Below are 23,855 nucleotides of genomic sequence, written 5' to 3' on the forward strand. Positions count from 1 at the left end.
AGACCTGATCATTCTGAAACTGGAAAGAGTTTCAGTTCAACTGTCTGGTAAGAAGATGTTGAGAAATATCCAGACACGCTGTCCTCACATGTCCCCGACCATGGAAGCAAATGGCCTCATGTCACAAACATGTTTAATGAGGAATACCTGGAATATGAATATATTACAACTCTTCGTTTTAAAGATTTGGAAGACTAACAACCCAGTTTATTGCAAAAATGCATTGATTTTAATTGGGGTCATTTTTGACCCCACTCGTGGAAGAGTGTAGGTATTGGTAGGTTGTGCATCCAAGGGTTAAGTACTTGGCATTGACTAGAGGCTCCAGCTGTAAAGCAATGGGGGTGGGGTGGGTGGTCAGACCGGGACAGATGTGTTTAAGCTGGCAAGGAAAGTAAAATGGAGGCGGAGGGGTGGAGAACTTTCCCTAAGGCCCTGCTGCTTTCATCAAAATACTTCCTGGTTCTGAACTTAAATCCCCCTTTCTTCACTCCCTAGGGTGGTATCCCCTGACAAGGATCAGTTTCACCACGTCACGGACACACATTGTGCTGATGTTTTAAAAAGCGGGCTGCTATTGTAACTCAGTGAGCGGGGAGCTGGATATTGCAGCACATATGGGACGAATTGGGTCTTTGAGTGTGTGACATAACAGCTCCATGTGACTTTTTTTTCCCCTCCACGCTCATATACGCATTTTAATACAGTGTACACACAAGCACACGTGTCCAGACGCACACATACACAGATCTGCTCTGCTGTCTGATAGACTCTGGTGGGATCAGGTGGTGATGAGAACAGAGCATGCGACTCTCCACTGGCGACCTGGATATGAGCAGCGCACACACTGAACGCTTTGTTCAAGTTCTGCTCCAAATGCGATAATAAACACACTCCGCACAGATGCACGCGCACAGCCCTGTGTAGTGTTTGTATTTGCCGTGATCCAGTTGGGGTAGAAAAGGGAGGAGAAAAAAAAAAAAAGTCCTTTTGAAACCTGAAACTCTTCTCCATCAGCAGCCTCGGTGCTCCCCTCCACCAGGCCAGGAGCAAAGCAGCAGCAGGAGAACACGGGCCTCTGTTGTCTCAGCCGGAGCCCTTTGGATACATTTTGAACCCCTTCTCCCAACGGACACGGCAGCATAGAGGCCTTGTTGTACCGAGGAGCATGTGAACGCACTGCTGACTCGAGTGTGGTGAGCAATGTGACTCGTTACTGTAACAAGGTCGGCCTGTGTCTGTAAATATTCATGCTGCATGTCTCTGTGTGGGCAGGCATGGATATACTAGACATGTAATGTAAATCTGTAAGCCAGTCACTTTTATTGCCTTTTAGAAATACAAGAGTCCAGATCACAGACGAACAAGAGTCCCATTACATGCAAAAGTGCAATTTACCTTCCCAGAATTTTTACTTTGATAGCTCTATCTTAAATGGTCTTTGAAAAGCCTTTCATTATTCCACACCTCAAACAATGGTGTCAACACTAATCGAGATGACTCTGACACAACTGAAACAAAGTTTCACAAGGATCGCTTTTGATGTCAAAGTATTCTTTTATTGTACACTTTTTTTGCGTACCCGCATATACAGTCCCTATAGACAACAGCATCATTGTGCTATTAAAGGACTAACACTTGAAAGCATCCACACTTTTTCTTCGTTCTAGCCCTGTAGAAGTCTTGTTTTTTCATGAGAAATGTAAGAACAGGCCTGCATTTTCAAAAACCTTTTCACAATTTGGAGACCTTCCCCACAGCAAACCTCATTTTTATATAATCTGATATGATCAGACACCGCTAAAACGAATTACGAATTAACACAGTCCAACACGTCTTATATTAGCACATGTTTGCCTGCCTGCATAAAGTTACTGCTGCCTTTTTGTTCTCATTAATGACTCTGTCCCACAGTTTGAGAGACTGATCAGACCTGTGAAGTTGGGGCTAAGTTTGTGCGTGCCATCTTTCATGAGGACTAGTCACCTTTCTAAACACGTTTGGGGGGAAAAAAAATAAATGAGCAAAAACATAGATGGCGCTTTACAGGTTAATGTCAGTTGACTTACAGAAATGATAGCAAACTGACCTGTTCCTCTGATCAATGTGAAACGCTGACCGTATACGATGATGTAAGAACCCTCCATGAATGGGTAGATGTGACTGTAAAGAGCTTTGAGTACAAACAGGCAGAAAAGCAAGGCCATTTACCAATTACCATTTCATGTAGAGCGTTTTTGAAGCTCTGTATCTCTTGTCATCTTGACAGTTCCTGATTGCACCTAACCCCCGTCTAACCTCAAAAATGACCAACGAGGTGGAGAATGAGTGGCGGCACCCACCCGATGTGACCACGCCTAAATTATGCATGAACTGATATGTAGGAAATAAGTCAGCTATGTATCAATTCACCCCCCTTAACTGTTGAGGGATAGTAAGCTTAAAAATCAGAGTTATCTTGTTTACCAGGCTGTAGACGTTTCTATTTCTGGTGTTAACTTGTACAGTTTCTGACACCTCAGGGTCGGCTACATTTTTAAGGCCGAGCGGCTGCTGTTATTTTCTGGAACACACTCCAACCCTTTACCATTGTTTATGAAATGATGTAGATGGGAGGGGTACAGCACTCACTACCGGCTGGTTTGAGTAAACAACAAAATGTCTGGGTGAAACAATTTACAGCATGTGAATGATTAAACAATTTCACATGCTGTATTAGTTCACTATATCATCTCTGCATGCATGTCTGCACTGCACCACACCATCGCGCATGTGTTTACACTCCATCTGCATCTTTACGGCAGCCTCCGTTTCTTGAATATCTTCAAAATCGATTGTGTACTACGAGCATTTGTTGCATCTGGAGCTCCTTGGGGCCCGTCTGGAGTTGCAGCGATCTGCTTAATGCCCAGTAGCTATTGGAATCACACTCATTTGCTCTGCAGTGAGCAGGCATAAACAGCAACCCCTGGGAACTGGTAATATGTTAAACGATCTGACTCCAGTCCTGCTCAACCTTATCCAGCCCGGGCAGCAAGAGATATGAGAGAGTGATGTGTGCGCTTTTTCAGGTCCCTGCGACAAGAGTTCTGTGTATGTGTGGGTATTATGAGCACTGCGATAAAAGACACTAAGCCAAGAGAGAGACAAAATTGTGTGAAAAAAAAGTAAAAAAAAAAGTGAGCAGCTGAGAAAAAGGGATGCAAATTACCAAGACAGGACTGGATGAAATCGGCTGGAATTGCTCCTTTGGCGCGTAGCAGAGCTGTCTTTGTGTGAACAGTTCAAAGGCGTTGGATGGGGCTCTCCTGGCTGCAATTCAACCATATGTACAAACGATGTGATCCGTGTGCTGAATATGCACACGGATAGCTGTAAAGGTGCATTTCAAATGACACAGGATGAGAGAGCATGTGATGGCTGCTGGTGAGAAGGCGTCAGACCGAAACTTATCAGTTTGTCCTGTTCTGCTTTCACCGGAGGCAGCACGGCCAAGTAGAAAGAGCATAGGAGATACAGACGGAGAAAGTGAGAGAATATGGGATAAAAAGATTGGGGATGAGGAACAATAAAAAAAAAACCCACAAGTGGAGAGAGGGAGAAAGGAAAAAGAAGGTCGAGAGAGAGAACATGAGACACGGAAAGGAAAAAAACAGATAACGGCTGCAGAGAGGAAGCGGCGAGAAAAAGAGATGGAAAAGCGAATGAGAAAGCTATCTTAAGAAAGGGAAAGAAGGCCAGAGGGGCAGATAGAGAGGGAAAGAAAACTCAAGAGGCAGTGAAAGAGAAAAGGGTCGAATGAACAAGAAAGATAGCAGCAGTGGGAGATAGACAGCGAGAGGAGGGTGGGTGGCAGAAAGACATAGAAGTGGATGTCTCAGGCCATTTCCTGTGATGATAGCCAGAGGCTTATTTTTCACCTCCCTCAAACCCACTCTTTCCCTCACCCCCTCAGCTCCACCACTCTTCCATCCAACCGTTCCTCTGCCACCAACCCTTGCCCAGCCATTCGGAAAACACGCTCACATACTTGCTGGCATGCAAGTTGATTGTGGAGCGTTAACCTCTGTCTGGCTACTGTAAAACGCACAGCAGCACGGTAATAATGAAGTCCAGGAGCAACACATGTTCCTCAGCCCATTCAGCTTTGCTCAACAAGTGCTGCTTGAAAATAATTACATCTCATTTTATTCATTGTCAGTGAATTACCTGCCTGAGTGGCCGCGCACAATGGCACCCCGAGATGTGGATACATGGGCGGTGCTGGAGCTTTAGGCTAGCGTGTGTGTGTGTGTGTGTGGGTTAGTATGTTTAACATGCATACTGATTTTTACTTGTTTGACTCTTTCTTCTCTCTTCAGAGTATGATTGTCTTTGAGTATAAGGTGGTTGATGGCATGCTGTGGGCAATGAATGACAAGTTTATTGCCTTTGTTTATACATATTTTCTTCCAAATATAACTGGATATTCCTCACTCATCATTTGTTCAGCATTGTGGAAATGAATCTTTCTCACCAAAATACCAATAGCTTAGCACGGATTCTTATCTGTGTGCTAAATATGAAGCTACCCCCACGTCCTTAAGAGCAATATCTAATTCAACAGTCCTCGAGTCATATATTGTATCTCTTGGTGTCGGTGTCTTAGAAGTGGTCAATATTATTTTCTCCATTTGTCAGCGTTATTCCAGTCCATCTGTTTCCACCCCTCATCGTGACATTCGGTGACAGCCTTTGTAATAATTTGGCCCTGGTCAGTTTCCACAATAAAGGCGTTATGAGAAACTGTCCAGACGATTTCACTTGAAATTTCTCATTCTTCCCGTGGTAAGATCAAAAACTCCCGCTTGCACAAAAATCTTTTCTTTTCTTTTACATTTTTCAGAGGAACTCATGCACTCTGTTTGTACCTCCCTGCTTAACTGTGCAAAAGCTACCATAAATTCATCTGAAATGTCAACACACATAGCTCCTTTACCAAATTGTCTAAAACTATTCTTTCTGAAGAAACACAATACCCTTGGTTTTCTTTCAACAACAACCAAAATAAAGCTATTTTCTGATATCTATGTCCTTACATTTGAATGCACAACACGCCACCTTACAAGTTAACCTTTCCTTTGTACGTGTGTGTGTATGAAGCATCTGTGTACTAGTGGGTTGTTTGTCCAGACTATGCGAGGGCAGACAACTGGAGAGGGGGAGAAGATGTAGTTGTAAATATTTAATGTCATCTGTGCGCTATTGTTGCCCTGCATTAGACTTCGGGCAGAAATGTACACCCTGACTGTTATGACCGGGCGGCGTCGCACAGCATTTGGCCAGCAGACAAAGAGTGAGAGACAGGAAAGTACAGGGGACAATAAATCTTGAAAATTGGTCTTTCTCCCTCTTTGGATTTATTTTGTTTGTCGGGCAGAGGCATAATGGTGCAATAAAGTGTGCAATAAAATGCAAGAAAGAGGTAGGAACACTAGGTTGACTAAAGCTGTGGCAAAGTCCCTGAAATCTGACTGGAGATAGCTACGCAGTAGTGACTGAAGATATAGAATGTATGTGTCATAATTGTGCATGGACAGAATTCATCATATTATTATTATTTCGTCTTCTTCTTCTGTTTCTTCTAGCTTCTAGATGGCAGCGTAACTAGTAGTAAATGCTAAATGGTTACATTTGCCCTTTGTTAAGACGATCCGCTGACGTTTTTGCCATGATTCGGTCTCCACCGACTTCAGAGAGAAATAGATGCTAAATGTGGTACTTTGGGTGCTAGCTGTAAAACTGAAACTAGACGCAAAAACAGGGAAACTGATGAGAATTCTCCGTGGTTTCGTCTAAGCAGTCAACTTAAGTGATGGTTAATTAAAATAAAAAAAATACGCTCCTGTAACCTGATCATATCCATGCACTTGTACTGTGCGTACATATATGTGGTAGTGGACTCCAGTGTTGTGCTTTCCACAAATGTACTGCATACTGAGCTTCAAACTGCAATCTAACAGTCATCTTTCAACACAATTATGTTGATTCGGTAAATTCTGCAAAAGACATGTATTGACTAAGCCTCCAGCCTATTGAAACTGCTGTCATTTTTCTCTCTTAATTGTGTGCTGTCCTACGACATCGGCAGTAACCGCCGTCTGCACATTTGATTTCGGAACAATTCTCGTCACTCTTTCCCCTCGGGAGAAGCTGGGCTGTGTCATTGTCCATCCCTCCAGACCTCTGCTGCATCAATACGATCCCAGCTGGGTTTTTCCTCCCTCCCTCAACTGTAGCGGCAAGGCCTTTGGGTTAATATCAACATCAAAAGCAATATTATCACCCCCTGTCTTTCCGTGCCCTGTCTGTAAATTTCCCTTCTTTTCAGTTTTTTGGTAAATTGATACTGCTGACGTGATGTGAATGTCAGGAATTTTCTCCTTCGCCTATGGGGTTTCTTGCCTGACCTAGCAGGGTTTTTTTTCTCTCTGTGTCCTATATCAAGTTGTCAGCCTTGGCTGTCCACCATGCAGGATGCTTGCCTTTGCTCACCCATCTGTCTCTGTTTCTCTTACTCTGTTAATCCAGCCTTCCTTTTTCATGCTCATCAGTTTTTAACATTCTGCTATTCCTCTACTTCTGCAGCAACAAACAGGCATGTATGTTCTTCTCTATATGATTTCTCCTTCTCAGCACTTTCACTTAATCAAAAGCAGCGATAAGCAACAATAACAATGGCACATCACACCGTGAAAATACTCATAATAACATCTTACATTTACCATAACATTGTTCCAAATGCTGATCTGTTTGATAGTCACGATGAAACTTTTCACCTTCATAGGTCATCGACCATGTTTACATTCCATTTTGAATGAGTTTACACAAAATAAGTAATCCACTTTAAATAATAATAAAAAAACGTTCTGGGTGAAACAAGTTTAAATGCCATACTGTTAAATAAAAGGATGAAACAGGTTTGACCTTTGACTATCAATGGGGAGCTGAAAGCTGATTTGTGAAGTGTCTCAGATGGTGTTATTGTTGAGGGCTCTTATATCCAAAAAGCAGCCTGTGACTCCACACAATCTCTGTGTGGCTCCTTCCTTCCCTCGCTCAATCCCTTATTTTCTCCTCTGCTCTTTCACCTCATTCAGCCATTAGTTCAGTCACATTATCGGCGTTTCTGCCACAGTGCAGCACAAAATGTCGTTTTAAACACCAGTAATAAACAATTTCTTCTTTCTTTTCTCCCTCCTTCTTCCCTCCATCTTATTTATCTTTTTTCCATTCCAAACAATGGCTGGTGTGGATAGACAATGTACAGCTGTCATCTCGATCCCCCTCCATCCCTTGACTCCTCCTCCACTAACATCTGTTGTGTCCAGTCAGGCTTAAGGCAGGGTGGTGAGTGGGTGGATGCTGAGGTCAAACCAATCTCTATGCAGATTGTAATGACTTCCTGTATCCATCCTCCCCGCCTTCCTCCGTTGGCTTCTCTCTCTCTGTATTGATGGAGATCCCGGGGGACTTCTGGGAAGGATGTCTGAGTGCTGAATGGGTGTCTGTTACCAACAAGCTGTTGTCCAGCCAGATTCCCACCATCATTACCACAGAGAAAGAGTCTGGGAATAATATGCGTACATGAGAACATCTGCACACAGTCATAGCACTGACAACATGAAGTGAAACGGTACATGGATCAATCCCTGGGACCAAATAAAGTTTCTAGCACCCTTCTAAACCTCTAGGGACTGTCCCAAGATGTTTGCTGCTTGAACACACCACCAAATGTCTGCAGGATCCCTCTGGAGCATTGTCAGTTATATGATGCAAATATTTTAAGCTGTTGTAAGGCAGATTAGAGTCAGCAACTGTCTGGAAGTTAAAAAAGAAAGCAAATAACATCTGTTGAATGTCAGACATAGATTTAGAAACATGGAGACAGCTGAAATATATGTGTGCACTTTCAGCAAGCCCCAACCAGCAGTGATGAATCTCACCAACTCCAGACATTTAGATATCAAAGTTGGGTGTGTTGTAATGATCAGCTGGTCAGTATATACACGGCTGGCCTCCTATTGGATAATTATCTTGCATCAAGCATAGAAAACATCTAAGGAGATTGCAGATACTACTAAAAGTGGGTTAAAACAACAGTAGAACTCAGAGCTATGTCAGAGCTATGTTTAATAGCTATGTTTAATAGTGAAAGTAAGAGCATCTTACTCCACATGTACAATGAGTAGGCAACTCAAGGGATTGGGACTGAACAGCTGTGTAGTCTTAAGAAAACCACTAATCAGTGATGCTAACTGGAAAAAAGGCTTCAGTTTGCTTGGGAGCATAAAGATTGGACTCTGGAGCAATGGAAGAAGGTCATGTGGTCTGATTTACCCTGTTTCAGGGAGGATGAGTCATCATTTATCACACATGGATTGGCCACCACAGAGTCCGGACCTTAAGCCCATTGAGAATCTTTGGGATGTGCTGGAGAAGGCTATACCCAGTGGTCAGACTCTCCCATCATCAATACAAGATCTTGGTAAAACATTATTCAACACTGGATGGAAAAAAATCTTGTGACATTGCAGAAGCTTACTGAAACAATGCCGCAGTGAATGTGTGCTGTAATCAAAGCTAAAGGTGGTCCAACGAAATATTAGTGTGTGACCTTTTATTTTGGTGTCCGTGGGGCTCAGAAAATGAGTGACTTACTTTGGTGATTCCCTCACTTTTCCTCCGGTGCCCTGATGGAGTTAATTTGTGGTCGTGAAATCTCACAAGTATTGCATGGATTTACTGTGAACGTTCTCAGTCATCCATACTCAAACAAACAACGCTGAAACAAGTCCAACTGGACTTGTGGGATATCTGGAACACATTTGGCTACTCATCCAAGAAGCATTTTCAGTTCTAAATGAATGATGGGGAGTTGGGGTTTTATTGGGAACAATAGAATAGAATAATCTGATGTTGACATGCTAACATGCTAATGAACATGCTAGTCATAAACATAAGCCCACCTTCTCAGCTTTTACATAACAGTGCAGTACATGCATGTGTACGTGCACATGTTATTGTATATACGAGGTGCAGCCAGCAAGCAAACTGACCTAATTATCTGCTCCTACAATTAGAGAATAGAAAATAACGCTCACACTTTCACTGAGAAGACAACAAGATAATTAGAGCAGAGCTGCAAAACATACATCGGGGAAGAGGCATTGTGTACAGTTCTACATAAATGCATGCAAAAAGTATTTACTGAGATGTTACTCCATTTCTCTTAAACCCTGCATGTGAAGAGACAGAACCCACAAAAACACAACCGACTATACAACATATTAGTTTTTGCACACATAGTATACACATTAAAATCAAATCATGTGGATGTTTTATGAATGGGGCCCAACAAACACACAGTCTGCATATCCGAGAGCTGCACCTTCCCTGTCTGCTCCCATGGCAATCCCTCATTCAGAGAGGGTGTGTTTTAGTCGAACCTGCCATCTAATTAAGAGAGAAATTAGGGCGCCATGGGTTTCTGGCTCAACTGAACATTATCATCTCTCTTGCAATGCCCTTGGTCGCCTGGTCTCCTCTCGGAGCCTCATCTTTGGTTGTAGTGATGCCTGATCCCCCCCAACCCCCATTTGTCTGTCTGGCTAATCAGCCAGGCCATTCACGTGGAGATGGCAGCTATCCACCAAGGCTACCCAGGAAGGGCGTTGCGCTCATTTCCACAACTCCTTCTTAATCAATCCCTGATCCTCTTCTTTTTATTTCACCCTCCTTTACTCTCGTAGAGCAGCTCCTTTTTTCTTTGGATTGTTTCTCTTCATTTTTATTCTTCCTCTGGCTCCATTTCTCTGTCTGGCTGAAAAACCACGAAGGACCTGCCAGTTCTCAAAACCATTCGGCTGCGTCGTATCTGTCTGCCTCCAAGTCCCAGCTTGGTGGGGGTGAAGCGGAGGACACCGTGTTACATTTGAGTTAACAGGCAGTGCTGGCGGGACGCATCGCCACGGGCCCTTTCTGCCGAGCAGCCGCGATTGCTTAAGCAGAGTTTAAACAATGAATGACTGGTGACAACATGGAAATGATAGCGCTGCAGATACTGGTTAGCCAGCTGTGGGGGCTGGCTGTAAGTGGTGTTACTGTCTTCCACTGCAGCAAGCTGCTATTAGCACGTCATGAAATACACTGCTGTGGCTAATGGTGGGTGGAGGATAATGTGCATGCAAAACCTCTTGAGGATGCTTGCGCACTTTATATAGTCATGCAGACTACCAATGGGTCAGCGGGTCAAACACACCCCTTATAAGTGTAAATCTGACCATGCAGCTTTGTAACCACCCACAACACTGCCGCTTGTGGCCCTGGCACAGGATTAAAGTGGCATGGCTTTCTGGTTTCACCAGAGCAGTTCAGGCTGTCAGTCTTATATCTAAGAGAAAGCACATTCAAGAGTTTCTTGAAGACGTTTCGCCACTCATCCACATAGCTTCTTCAGTTTTTCTTCAATTCTTCTTCAGTTCTGAAGAAGCTGCTTGGATGAATGGTGAGACGTCTTCAAGAAACTCTAAGTTGCCTTTCTTTAACGTTCTTGGATATACCATGACCTGGATAACTGAGAACCTTCACGGACACATTCAAGAGGCATTGGGTAATGTATTATTTGTACTTCTTCTGTTGATTCTAATACTACAAAACTTTTATATTTTTACAGTTGAATGATAAGCAAGAAAAATAATAACAGCAAAAAAATAAAAAAATGTATTACCCAATTCATGTCCCTCCCTCCCTCCACATCCCAGACACTTGGACTGTTGTTTTATTTTTTCAGCTCAGACTCCAGCATTAGCTGCTCACTTTGCCATTGTCTGAAGTACACAGAAAAACTCAACGTGAATATAAATGCTCACACTCCTGCTACAGCCTAGGCTCTGCGTAAATCCCTTGCAGGACTGTAAACTGAGATTTGGATGATGAGATTCATATCTATAAAGACCAGTTCATGAGACAAAGTGAAGCTGAACCATCCAGGTACTTCTGTTCCAGAAACCTGACATGACCACGGCATTTGCTACAGTGCTGCATGTTATGCGCCAAAGTGCTAAGAAAAGAATGGCTGTTTGGGAAAAGGGTTCGGATTGTTCTTTATTCAATATTTATGTTATGCAGCAACCTTGTATGAAAACCACTTTCCCCTGTCCCCCTGATGCTTGTGGGCCAGATGTTACAGATCGACAGACAAGACAAGTGCATGACCGGCTCAAGTGGTAGAAAGATGGAAAAATAACAACTTTAAAATAGGAGACCAGTGAGTTTTACAGATATGGATGAAACTAAATTATGTCAGTAGTACCCACACACCTTTAAATTTGGGATTTGTCTCACTGTATTACAAAGGCTAGTGGAAAAGAAGCTAGCTTAGATGTGACATTATGACTGTTTCTCTTTTGGTGTTGGCCAATTCCAGCATTTATTGAGATATACTGTATGTATATATGACTAACCTGTGTTTTACTTGCATAACCACAAATCTAAGTGAATTTACTACAATTTTTAAATGTGTCTTCTGTCTCTCTCTGATGCAGGTAACCTTCGCAGACAGTAGCCTACTGTGCCTGAACACATCCTGTATAGACTCTGCGAGGATTAAAGCTGCTGCTATGCTAACATGCTGCTTTCAACACATAACTGGAAACAAAGGGAAACAGCTGGCATGGAGTGAGAAAAAGTTACAAAAAAAGGAAATCTTTTAAAGCAGACACTTTTAAAAATGTGTATGCCGTTTGTTGAATCCATACAAAAATGTTAAAAATTAAAACGAAAAGAAGTTTTCATTTTACAGGGTGTCAGTTTTTTCAGACTCCTCCAACAGTTTTTTAGTCAACAGTAGCTGGGCAGACTTAGTCTTCATCGTGCCAAATGATGGACTATTGAGATTTGGAGAGATCTAACCTAGCCGTCACCTTCAGCCTTCCAGTCTTTATGCTAAGCTAAGCCAATCAGTTGAGATGCAGAATGTGGTATGACCCTTTTTGTTAACTCCTGGCATGGAAAGTGCATGTGAAGTTGGAGGAACACATGTAAGCATATCATTACCATTTCCTCACACAACATAAAATGAACGATGGGCTGCCAGAGAAGCAGTCATGGATTTCCAGATTCATTCATTCATTTTCTGTAACCGCTTGTCCTTTTGAGGGTCACAGGGGGGCTGAAGCCTATTCCAGCTGTCATCAGGAGAGAGGCGGGGTACACCCTGGACAGGTCGCCAGTCTATCACAGGGCTAACACAGAGAGACAGACAACCACACTCACACCTCTGGCCAATTAGAATCACCTAATAAGCATGTCTTTGGACAGTGGGAGGAAGCCGGAGCACCCGGAGAGAACCTACGCAGACACAGGGAGAACATGCAAACTAGACGCAGAAAGGCTCCGGTCGGAACCTTCTTGCTGTGAGGCATCAGTGCTAACCACCACACCATTGTGCTGCTCTGGATCACTGGATGTTCCTGAGAATGAAATAATACTCATTTTTCAGCAATAAAAGACAATTCTAACCGAACATTAATATTTACCATGTCACTGGTATTTGGTTCCAAATTAATCAGAGCATGTATTAGCGCTAAAGGAGCAACATTTCCTTCACAGTCTGCACAAAGTCTCAGTTCCTTCCTCTTTTTGTCACTGCTGCACAACTTCTCAGCCTATTTAGCATCAGTTATGGCCTCCTCACCATTATTCAAAGCTGAACAAGAGTCTTCTTTTGTAGATAGTGTATAAAGAACTGGGATGTCTTTCACACAGAAACAATGACAGTGTTGCAAGAAAAAAAGTGGTGCCTCAGTTTTTTTCTTCTTCAAAAATTCAAATCTGTCATAATTCCTGTCATTTCTCTGCTTTCCACTCTGGAAAAGAGTTTTGCATGATAACAAAGGGATATGTAGCTCTACAGCCGAAAACCAACCAAAGTTTGTGAGCAGGTGTGTTATGTTATGTGTGACAGGTGTTAGCATGTGTGTGTTTAGCAGACTGTCACAGTGGGCAGGCAGATAGCAGCAGCAGCAGCAACAGAGTAGAGGAGACTCCCAGTTGTTTACTAGAGAAGAAAAACGAAGAACTGTTGAGAGCGGATAAGCAGCCGTCTTCCTAATTCCTCACTGAGAAAGTGTGTTTGCTTCTCTAAAACTTCTTGTCAAAAGCCTCTCTTCACCACCCCTGTGGCCAGCCATGGCATCACGATGTCGGAATAAGGGAGAAAAAAAGAAGATCAGTGGAAAAAAGGGATGGATGGAACAAAAATGATGGCAAGAGGAGATACAAAGTTGGGACACAAGGCAAAAGGCAAGGCGTGGACATATGTGAAGGGAAACCTGTGCTACTTTATCACCACTATACATTCACACAAGCAGTTAAAGTGTAAAGGGGGATTAGAGAAGGCAGAAAACTAGGTTGGAGGATGAGTACTGAATTAGAACAGGACCCCTGAGAAGGAGGAGAGAGGAGAGGGGGGAGGAGGAGAAAAGGGGAGACATGAAGCAGGACAGAAATAGAAGACAGGAAAAGACACCACTCAGCCTGGCGGAAAAGGAAAGACAAAAATAGAGGGGGGTGGGAACGGATGGATGGAGGAAGGTGGGCAGCAGCTGTATGAACTATAATATACTATAATTTAGAATTACTGGGAGTGAAAGGTCAACACTTTTATCTCCAAGAAGACAAGGATGAACTTCAGGTTAAATAATCCGTTTTCTCAATGAACTGGTAATACAGAAGTTGAAGAAGAAGCTTTCCAAAGTTGCAGATTATTCCTCAGCTGGTATATAAGACAAAAGACTAGAGAGCACTTAATTTTGTTTCTCTTAACTAAAAGGAAAATAAATAATAAAGGAGAAAGAAAGACCCCCTGAATACCCACAGGTTAGAGCTTCATTAACACCTACTGTTCACATGTGATTTGTATTTGTATCTGGATATGGATATATTAATAAGATGGCCCAGGACCCTGGTATTGTGCGTCCTGGCCCACTGGAGTGGCTGTGACCCACTAAATAGAGCAGGACCATAATTAATGTTATCAATGACATCTTTGTTCAGACTGCTTTGACATGTCAAAATGGCTGCTGTGAAAAGTGTCCATTCACACTATTCTCTTCAATGTCTCTGATCTCTCCATGACCTCTGTGAGCCAAACCTGAAAGACAATTATTTTCTCGGCTGCTGTCAGCTTTAGGTGATGTGATGTGCTCCTTCTCCACCACCAGTCTCTCACCATATCAATGGAGAGTTTTCTAGCTTAGAGTGCAACCGTCCTCTTAAGATGACATGGTACAGTGTTACTGACAGAGACTCCCAGTATAATGTACAACTTTTGTCCTTTTCTGTTGTGCATATTAAAATAAAAAAAATATCTCTTATTAGTCTTCTATCTTCAATGCAAAGCTCCACATTTCATAAATGCAAAAGATGACAGCGACACTACACAATTCATTTTCCAATGAATTACAATGACTCAATTACATTGCATACAGTAAGACTTAATTACTGACTAAATTGGATTCTGATGCTGCTGCTCCATACGATGCTAACCATTTCTAGCTGTAGTGCAAATTGCAACCCGCCAACAGGTTGTGTCTTTCATGGTCACATAGCACTGCATATTTCAGGATGACTTTTCAGTAGCCTGGATTAAATCCAAAACAGATAAAAGACCTTGCCCTTCGTGACAGTCTTCTGGGGGTCAATTATTGTCAGTACTTTTCCCAAAAAATGGTTTTGTTTAGACATCTTTTAAGCTTTGGGTTTAAGGTAAATTAAAGGTCAAGGCATGCCAGGTTATGTTGAAAGTTATAGTACAGTAAGTGTCAAGGGAATTAACAACTAAAGAGAAGAAAAGTATAGAAAGTTATTCAAAAATATTCAAGCTTCAGTCTATGTTTGAAACTGAAGATGTATGTGTGTGCATGTGCGCACACACACACATGCACACGCACACACACACACACTAATTTGTGCACGCCGACAGTGAGTTGCCTTTTGCAGCAGAAAGCACAGCGCTCTATTAAAGCCATTAACTGTTGGTGGAAGACAAGGTCAACGGGGACAGTTTGCTGCAGAGCACACCTCTGAATGAACACCAAGTATGATTTTGAGTGCAGGTGGAGGAACTTGGCTTCCTGTCATCATCTCAACTTGTGGGGTGTTAACATAGTCTTATGCATATACTCACTATCCAAAAATAAGAGGGATCAGTAGAGGATGTCCAACAGACTTCAAAGATGCTCCATGGTGCATCAAAAGCTTTTAAGTTTTAAGGGAAAATGGTTTATAGTTTGATTTACTGGTCAGAGTGTAAATATAGTGCAAGTACGGCTCTTAAAACTGTACTGCAGCTTTCTGTGGCAGCCAAAATCATTCATTCATTCTTTCATCTTCTGTAACCGCTTGTCCTGTGAAGGATTGCGGGGGGGCTGGAGCCTATCCCGGCTGTCATCGGGAGAGAGGCGGGGTGCACCCTGGACAGTCTATCGCAGGGCTAACACAGAGAGACAGACAACAATTCACACTCACACTCACACCTACGGCCAATTTAGAATCACCAATGAACCTAACCAGCATGTCTTTGGACGGTGGGAGGACCCACGCAGACACAAGGAGAACATGCAAACTCCACACAGTGCAAACTCCACACAGAAAGGCCCAGTCGGCCTCAGCCAGCAGTTGTAATGCCAAGAATATGTTGGAAGGATGACACCACAGAACAGTACAAGAACCTGACCAATGACACAGGGGAGGTCGAAGAAATCTTCACGCAAGCCTGGTAATAATGAAACTTTTGGTTGTACAAAAGTTTCATTATTACTATTATGAGCATTCAGTTATGACGCGTTTCACCCTTGGACACACAAATGGATTTCCAGACCAAGAGTTACCACACCATCAAAAGATAAATAAATTAAGCTTCGCAAACTGTGAGATGGAAAAGAAACACAGAATTTTGCCTTAGGACAAGAAGCGTCTCTAAACAAAAGCAGAATAAGAACACTTGGGGTGGACTGAGACAAAGCAGCATTTTTCAGTGGGGGATAAAAAAAACCCTCATATTTGCTGATGAAAACTATTTCAGGATTATGGAAGAAGCAGGGTGATGTATTATCATTGGAATGTTAAAGTAATTTTTCTATCCTGGAGATAAACACCTGCATTGACTCTACTCCACCCTGTTTCATCTTCAGAGACATGCTACACCTTCTGGGGTCCATCTGCAGCAGGATAATGAGCCCAAGCACACCTCAGACGGAGGTGCCTGTCATGGACTTTTCTCCGCAGTCACCTGACCTCAACCTCACTGAATATTTACGGAAACACTCACAAGACTAAGAAAGCCAAACAGTCCTGATCTCAGGAAACTCATTGGAACGCGCAGATCATGCTGATGTAGCATGCGTTGTCAGATTTGAACGAACACATCAACGGAGCTTGGCTGCTTCTGTAAACTGACCCGGCTAAAGATCACTGAAGTTGTTCAGCTGATATTTCCATTTGTAATTAAACATAGCGCGTCCTGTTTGGCAAAATAGAAGCCTCTTCACTGGAGATGGCAGACTTCTGTACCCGCTATGTATTTGAGGCCAATCTGATCAGATTTTAGACGATAAATAATTTTGATGTTAAATTTGTTTTTAAATGTGAAACACTACCTTCTCTTTGCTCTCCACAAATGGAGACACAGTTTCTGATATTCCTCAGTCTGTCATGACACAGCACAGAGACTGAGGGATAAAAGTAACACAGTCTTTTGGAACTGAAATCTGGCTGGCATCTTGCAAAAGTCGCACCAGTGAGGCCATCCTAACTTTCCCCTGCCACAAGCCATTGAAGTTTGGGGGAAAAAAATGTTCCTCCAGAATGACAGCTGAAGAACATTGCTTGATATTGTAAGAGACAAAAAAACGAAGTTCACTGAGTAGTTTCACTCTAAAACGGCATCCTTCGTGATCTTTTTAACTGACATCATATGTGCAAATAAAGATTATTTGCCTCTTGCATCTGACTACTGTATTCCAAATAAAATGGTATGCCACTTGTGTTTTCTAGACAGATGTGATTTTCTCTACCGATTGCTGTGTGAAACAGATGATAGTTCTATAACACTTACAAAATAACCATTCATGGTGAGCAGATGTCACGGTCATTTATCCTTAGATTGTCACATTTTTGTTAGTGAAAAGATTATTGTTATATTTAGTTATATAGTTAAAGACTGCCAGGAGTCATTGCCATGGCTTTCTTACTCTATGATGCTCAGTTGACTGGGCTATAGCAGTATATTCCACTTCTTTACCTTCAAAAATTCATTGGTTACTTTCACAGTATACTTTGTGCTGTTGACCCTTTGTACTGTGACACATTGTCCAATCGACATTTCTTCATTCGGGTTAATCTGACCAGTCAGTGTTTCTCAATACACTTGAGAATTCAACCAGCTTTTTCTGTCTTCTGTCATGTCATCATTAAACACTACTGACCCACTGTAACTGGAAGCCATGTAAGCTCAAGCATTACACTCCTTCCACCGTGTTTTATAGATGATGTATCCTTTCTCAGATCAGAGCCGCTTCAAGCCTTCACTACTTATTCAATGTCAGTTTCCAATTTCCAGTTTCACACTTAGAATCAACTCCAAGACTTTTTACCTGCTTTAAATAATGAAGAATTAATGAAGGGGTATCCCACAACCGTTCTGCATGAAGGTCTGCATATGCATTATATATGGTAACCTGAATGTATTTTGACAAACAGGTTTAAGGTTAATTTGTTGTCATTCTGAACATGATCCAGCAGCGTACAATATTTGGCTAGCCGTGAGAAGCCACTGCGCTGCTGCTAGTTGCCATGCCTTTTGAACAGTAACCTGGCTTAAATGACAAAGAATGTGTCAGTGGCCAAACATGGAGCTAACTGTTTGAAAACTACTTACCTGCTAGCTAAGCAGAGCTAGCAGTAATTAGGATAATGGAGTGCTTTAAAGGGAAACTACTGTTTTTTACAACCTGGACCTTTTTTCTAGCATAAAATACGGTCGTTTACTCACCCAAATAACTTTTTTGTCATTTGCACAATCTGCAGACCCCGGATGATGATAACAGGTAACTCCGGACTCAATGGGGAATAGCATTAGTGTATCATAACAAAAAATTGGCGAAATGAACGAGTTTTGCAGCAGATAATGCGTTACGTAGAGGCTGCGTCTCAGTGCCCTGTCACTCCTGCTGTATGGATATATGTTGATCTAATTATTTCCTAAACGAGTGCAAATGACACCAAAGTTATATGGGTGAGTAAACGACCGTATTTTATGCTAGAAATAAGGTCCAAGTTGTAAAAAACAGTAGTTCCCTTTTAAGAGCACAATCTTGGACAAAGCGCCATAGTCCAAATCCAGAGACACTAGTCATAAGGGCGTACTAACAGAAAGATGGTGCCTGATGCATCACATGAACATTGATGTATTTTTGCAGGTTCTCAGGGTTAGTCAAGTTGCCTGTTTTATCAACATTTGTTCAACAAATCAATATGTTCGCAGAGTAGCCTCTCACTGAAATATTTTATGATGCTGGAGATTACATCTCTTTCTTATTGATCCCCCCAGTGTAGACACTTATGCGCATGATTACGCATTCAGCAATAAATCGACTTGGACAGACTTATCAAATTAAAGTGTGTAGCTTAATGGGGCTCAGTCTGGGGGTGTCACAGGAAACAACCCGAGAAGCTCTTAGTTAGAGGACGGCGGATTTATTGCAGTTGCCTTTTCTCCTGCTAACTATGCAGATGGAAACCCCCAGGCTCTAGTTCTAGTGCATTTGTGGCTGTGAGATAAAAACATATCTTGATGAAAAATCGATGAAAGATTCCTGTATACCCTTGAACCTCTAATGTGTTTGCACTTCGTAATAACTGTGTCACAGTTTATGGTATTTTCTTCAAACACCATTATTACTGCAGTAGCGTCTTCTTAGTGTGATTATTGGGTTTTCTTTTTATGAGGAAATTGGAAATAAAATGTTTCTAAGGAAAATGTAACAACATGGCACACAGACCAGCAGCTGATTTGGTTAATACTGCCGCCTGACAACTCCAGGAAACTACAGAAAGATAAAGAAATAGACACAAAGAAATCAGAAGCCTTTTTCACTGCATAACACACTGGCAACAAAGACGCAAAAAGAAATAAATAATGTGAATGTGAATGGATTTACTTCTAAATCTAAATATACAATGAGTGCAGCAAAATAACTCCCTCCCTTCTACTGACAAATAGAGAGGAATAGAAGACCATGTTGCTGTATTTTACATTTAATTATGCATATTTTATTTATGTATTTCTTTTTTCATTCTGTATTGTGCATTGTTGTCATTCTGATTATTCTCTTCCTTGTGGGCATTTGGAAATCTAAACTTTTCTTCTTTTCTTTGAGCCAGTGCCAAATTGATTCCACTAAATGACTCCAATTAAACCGATTATGGAAATCAAATGAACTGGAATCAGTTTAGCTGAGAAATGGTGAGAGAGAGAGCGAGAGAGAGAGAGAGAGAGAGAGAGAGACAGTAAACTGTGAAAGCAACAGAAATAGAAGCATAGGCAGAGAGCAGAGGCACCATAATGACTGTTGGCTGCGTGTTTTGGGTGCCAGCGCTGTATTTTTGGCTCTTGTCATGAAGGCGAGTCACGGTGTCACTCTCAACAGACGAATTAGTGTGTGAAGTTGACCCTGCCCTGCCTTTAGCACATGAAGTCACAACCACTTCTGAGGTTTTACCATCCATCATGAGAAAACAGTCATAATGATGATTGACGGTTACACTCGAGGGATTTTCCCAAGATTTGAAGGGTGTGTATTGTATATGTACTCTGTGCGTGTACATCCATTGCTGTATTGCTGCATTGTTTAGCATAGATATTTTCCACTTGATTCTTGAGTCTTTGTCTATTTTTGCACCCCACAGTAATCTTGTAAACACAAAAGTTTAAATAATTATTGTATTTATTGAAGAAAAACTGTTGGGTTGTAGCCGCAGCTTAAGATGACTCAACAACAAGGGCTATCAGATTCAGGACCTGCCATTGCTTTGGTGGTTTAGATCACATTTTTGCTTCAATAAACGCAATTAGCGGCTAAGCTAAGCTAAGCTAAGCTAAGCTAAGCTAAGCTAAGATCATTCCTTATTTATCCCACAATCGGCAAATATGCAATGTTGCAGCAGCATATAGTTTTAAGGACACAAGAGATGGAAAAGCAAACATTAAAGAAATAAAATAAAAAATACAACATTAAATACAACAGTTATACCAGTGAGCTGGCTTGGTTGTACAGCCTCACAGCCATAAGAAGGAAGGACCTGCGGTTACGTTCCCTCACAGAGCGCGGGTGAAGCAGTCGGCTTCTGTAAACACTGCCCACTGCTGTTATAGCACCATGAAGGGGGTGGGACTGGTTTTCCATCAGGGATGACGGCTTTGCCATCCATCCTTCTACACCAGTTTGTTCAGTCTCTTTTTGTCTGCCGCTGAGATGATGCTGCTGCTCCAGTAGATCGCTCCATAGTGAATGGCTGATGCGACCACGGAGTCATAAAAGGACCTCAGGAGGTGAACACCCACATACTTATAAGAGTCCACAATGTCTATGTCAATTATCTGGATACTGTGTGTGTTGGGTTTGTTTGTGCCTGCTGAAATCCGCCACCAGCTCCTTGGTTTTGCCCACATTCAGCTGGAGGCAGATTTCCTGGCACCAGACTACAAAGTTATGGATGAGTCCTCTGTATTCTCCATCTTCCCCATCCTGGATGAGGCCGACGACTGCAGAGTCATCTGAGGATTTCTGTAGATGACATTTGGTTGAGAGGTGTCTGAAGTCAGCATTGGTAGTGGTGGGAGAAAGGGAGCCAGGACAGTTCCCTGAGGGGCTCCTGTGGTGAAGATGCACATCAGACACACAGTCCCATGTTCTCACACTGTTGTCTGCAGGTCAGGTAGCCTAATATCTACGATTTGAGGTGGTGGTCCACTCCTGTGTCTACCAGCTTGTCCCTCAGTATGGCAGGGTGGATGGTGGTGAGAATACTGGAGAAATCAAAGACCATGATTCTCACAGTGCTCCCAGCCTTCTCCAGGGGAGAGAGAACTTTTTCCAGGAAGTAGATGACAGCATCATCCACTCTGATCCTGGTAGGCAAACTGAAGCAGGTCCATTGATGAGCTCAAGGTGAGAGGGTGAAAATTATTTCTATTTTGTGTTTACAAGATACTGTAGTGGTATTTTATGTTCACGCTATCTTTGGTTTATGTAAATGTTTGATAGAGATAAAACAAAAAAAATAAATAAATCAGTATGGGTCAAATATATTTCCATTGTAACTCTAAATAAGTGGAATAATTAAAATATTATCTCATATTAGACAGAGGCCACAGGGTGTTTTTACCACAGTAAGAAGTTGTACTTCTTCATCAAAGCATTTCTGTTTTCTTGAGTCACATTGTTGGGGAAGATAGAAAAGAGACAGCCGCTAACACATAACAAGTCATGAGTTCGATGAATCAGCACTGAATGTGCTGTACATGGCCTTTAGCTGACATACCTACTTACTAGGCACAGGATCCACTGTAATGGAAAGAAAGTTGGAGACTGCAGAAATGTCAGTGTTGTACTTTTATTCAGTGGTGTATTAGACTTATCTTTTGATTTTGTATGGAAGATGATTTGAAAATATTCACTTCTAGAGTTGATATCATACTTTGTTTATGATAGCTAGACACTTTTTTGAACACTTCAGTTTGAATAATGTAAAAACTTTATTATTTATTTTCATTCATTTCATTATTTATAAAACTAACATTCTCTAACATAAAAAAAAAAAAAAATCTACATTTTCTTCTTCACAGCCTTGTCAAGATTTGGTCATTGAAAAAACAATGGATACCAGTGTTGTGTCTGTTTGCTATGTCAGTGACCGGCCACGTCTGCCGATAGGATTAGGACACTCCAATTCAGTCACAAACCAAAAGCCAGTGGTCGTGGTGGTTTAACCGGTTTATTGTCAAAAACAGAGGAAGCAGGTGGGAGCAGATTTGCAAGTCTACGGAGATGGACCAGAACCAGGTTGTGGGGAATCCAGGGAGAGCAGGGGTAGAAATGCAGGGAGGAAGGCTGGCGGACTGGTGGAGCTGGGTGAGGATTCCAGGGAGAAAATGACAGAGCAGGTGAGTTGATGGATCCAAGAGCTGAAGACAGGGAAGACCAAAATAAGTAAATGCAGCAGTAGTATTAACAACCAAAGACATGAGCTACAGCACTACACCACAAAGGTAAGCAGACGATCTAGTGACGAGTGGAGGACTGAACCAGGATTTTATGGACAAGGTGAGTAGATGGCTGATGAGGCTCCATTGCTTGCAGGTGTGCATGCAAGTGGCTCCAGCTCCGCCCAGCTCCAGACCAACCTACAGTGAGAAAAACAGACAGACACACCCAACAAGAAACATGTAGGAGATCCTTACATGACCTTCCATAACAACAACACCATAGGTAATTTTCTATTTGTTTATGTGGCCAATAGTGGCCACATGAGACATCACCAATCAAAAATGACATATGTTTATGCTCATGTGACAAAGCCCTTTGGTGGTCATAGCAACTATGTTATATATTGAGTAGGGATGAGGTCATGGAGTATGGATGGGTTGACAAAACACTAGACTTTTAAGACCACTGTTTGTTTCATCTTGGAAACCATCATTGTACCATATTACTTTGATAGTACCATAGCCTTCACTAAATATTTATTATTTCAGCAGTTATGAAAGGTGCACAAAGTACTTGTTTTAAACTAAACCATGATATTTTCTCAAATCAAACCAGCCCACCTGAACCTAACCAATCCTTTACCATAGCGCTGTCTCTATGGGTTGTTTTGTTGCTAGAGACTATGGTTATTCAAGTCAATAGATTATGCTGTATGCTACAAATAAAGCAAGCTGTTAGCTTAGGGTAGCATGAAAAATAGAAAGCGAGGGAAAGCTTGTAAACTCACTCACGTATTAGCATCTGGTATTTCTCACTAAAACAGTCAGTCAGTTTTAGCTGTGTCGGAAGGTGTGGGCAGTACTATTTACCTAGCTGTTTCCCTATTTGAAGTCTTTATGCTAAGCTAAGCTAACTCACATCTACTGGTAACCAAATATTTATCAAACAGTTGGTGAAAAATCAAAAACTCTCTCATAAATCCAAAAGGTCCGTGTTTCAAATAGTTAAAATTGAAAATATCTGTTCTACACAAGTAGTTTCCCCAAAGAAAACACATTATAAATCTGTGAATATCTAATTAAACTACCAGCTTTCAGTTTGGTCGCTATCAGAGATGTATAATGATTTGATATTAAGCTTACACTTCATCATTAGAGCTTCTCAGTTTTCTCTCTTCTGCTACTTGAAAATCTGCATTTATGCATTCCATATTTCAAAAACTTTCAGAAACACTTACAGATAAAATATGTAGTCAGTGGTGCATGAAATGGCAAATGATGGCAAAGAAAAACATCAAGAATAAATGCCATCAGCCATATTATTGTATATTTGGAAACATATCGCTGAACACAGTACACATGAAATGTTTTTCTTTATTATTATTTTTAATTAATGCATCTATTAATCATGGCCTTGAAGTAGCAAGAGGAGGAGTGGATGAAGAGGTGTGCATCAGTACAGCTGATTAATATTATTGAAACCAATGAAGCGCCAGCCTGGTTCAACTCAGCGGCTGCCCCCGCAACTGCTGCCATGGCAGCCGCA

The sequence above is a fragment of the Chelon labrosus genome (assembly GCF_963514085.1).
Source record: "Chelon labrosus genome assembly, chromosome: 9".
Classification (NCBI taxonomy): Eukaryota; Metazoa; Chordata; class Actinopteri; order Mugiliformes; family Mugilidae; genus Chelon; species Chelon labrosus.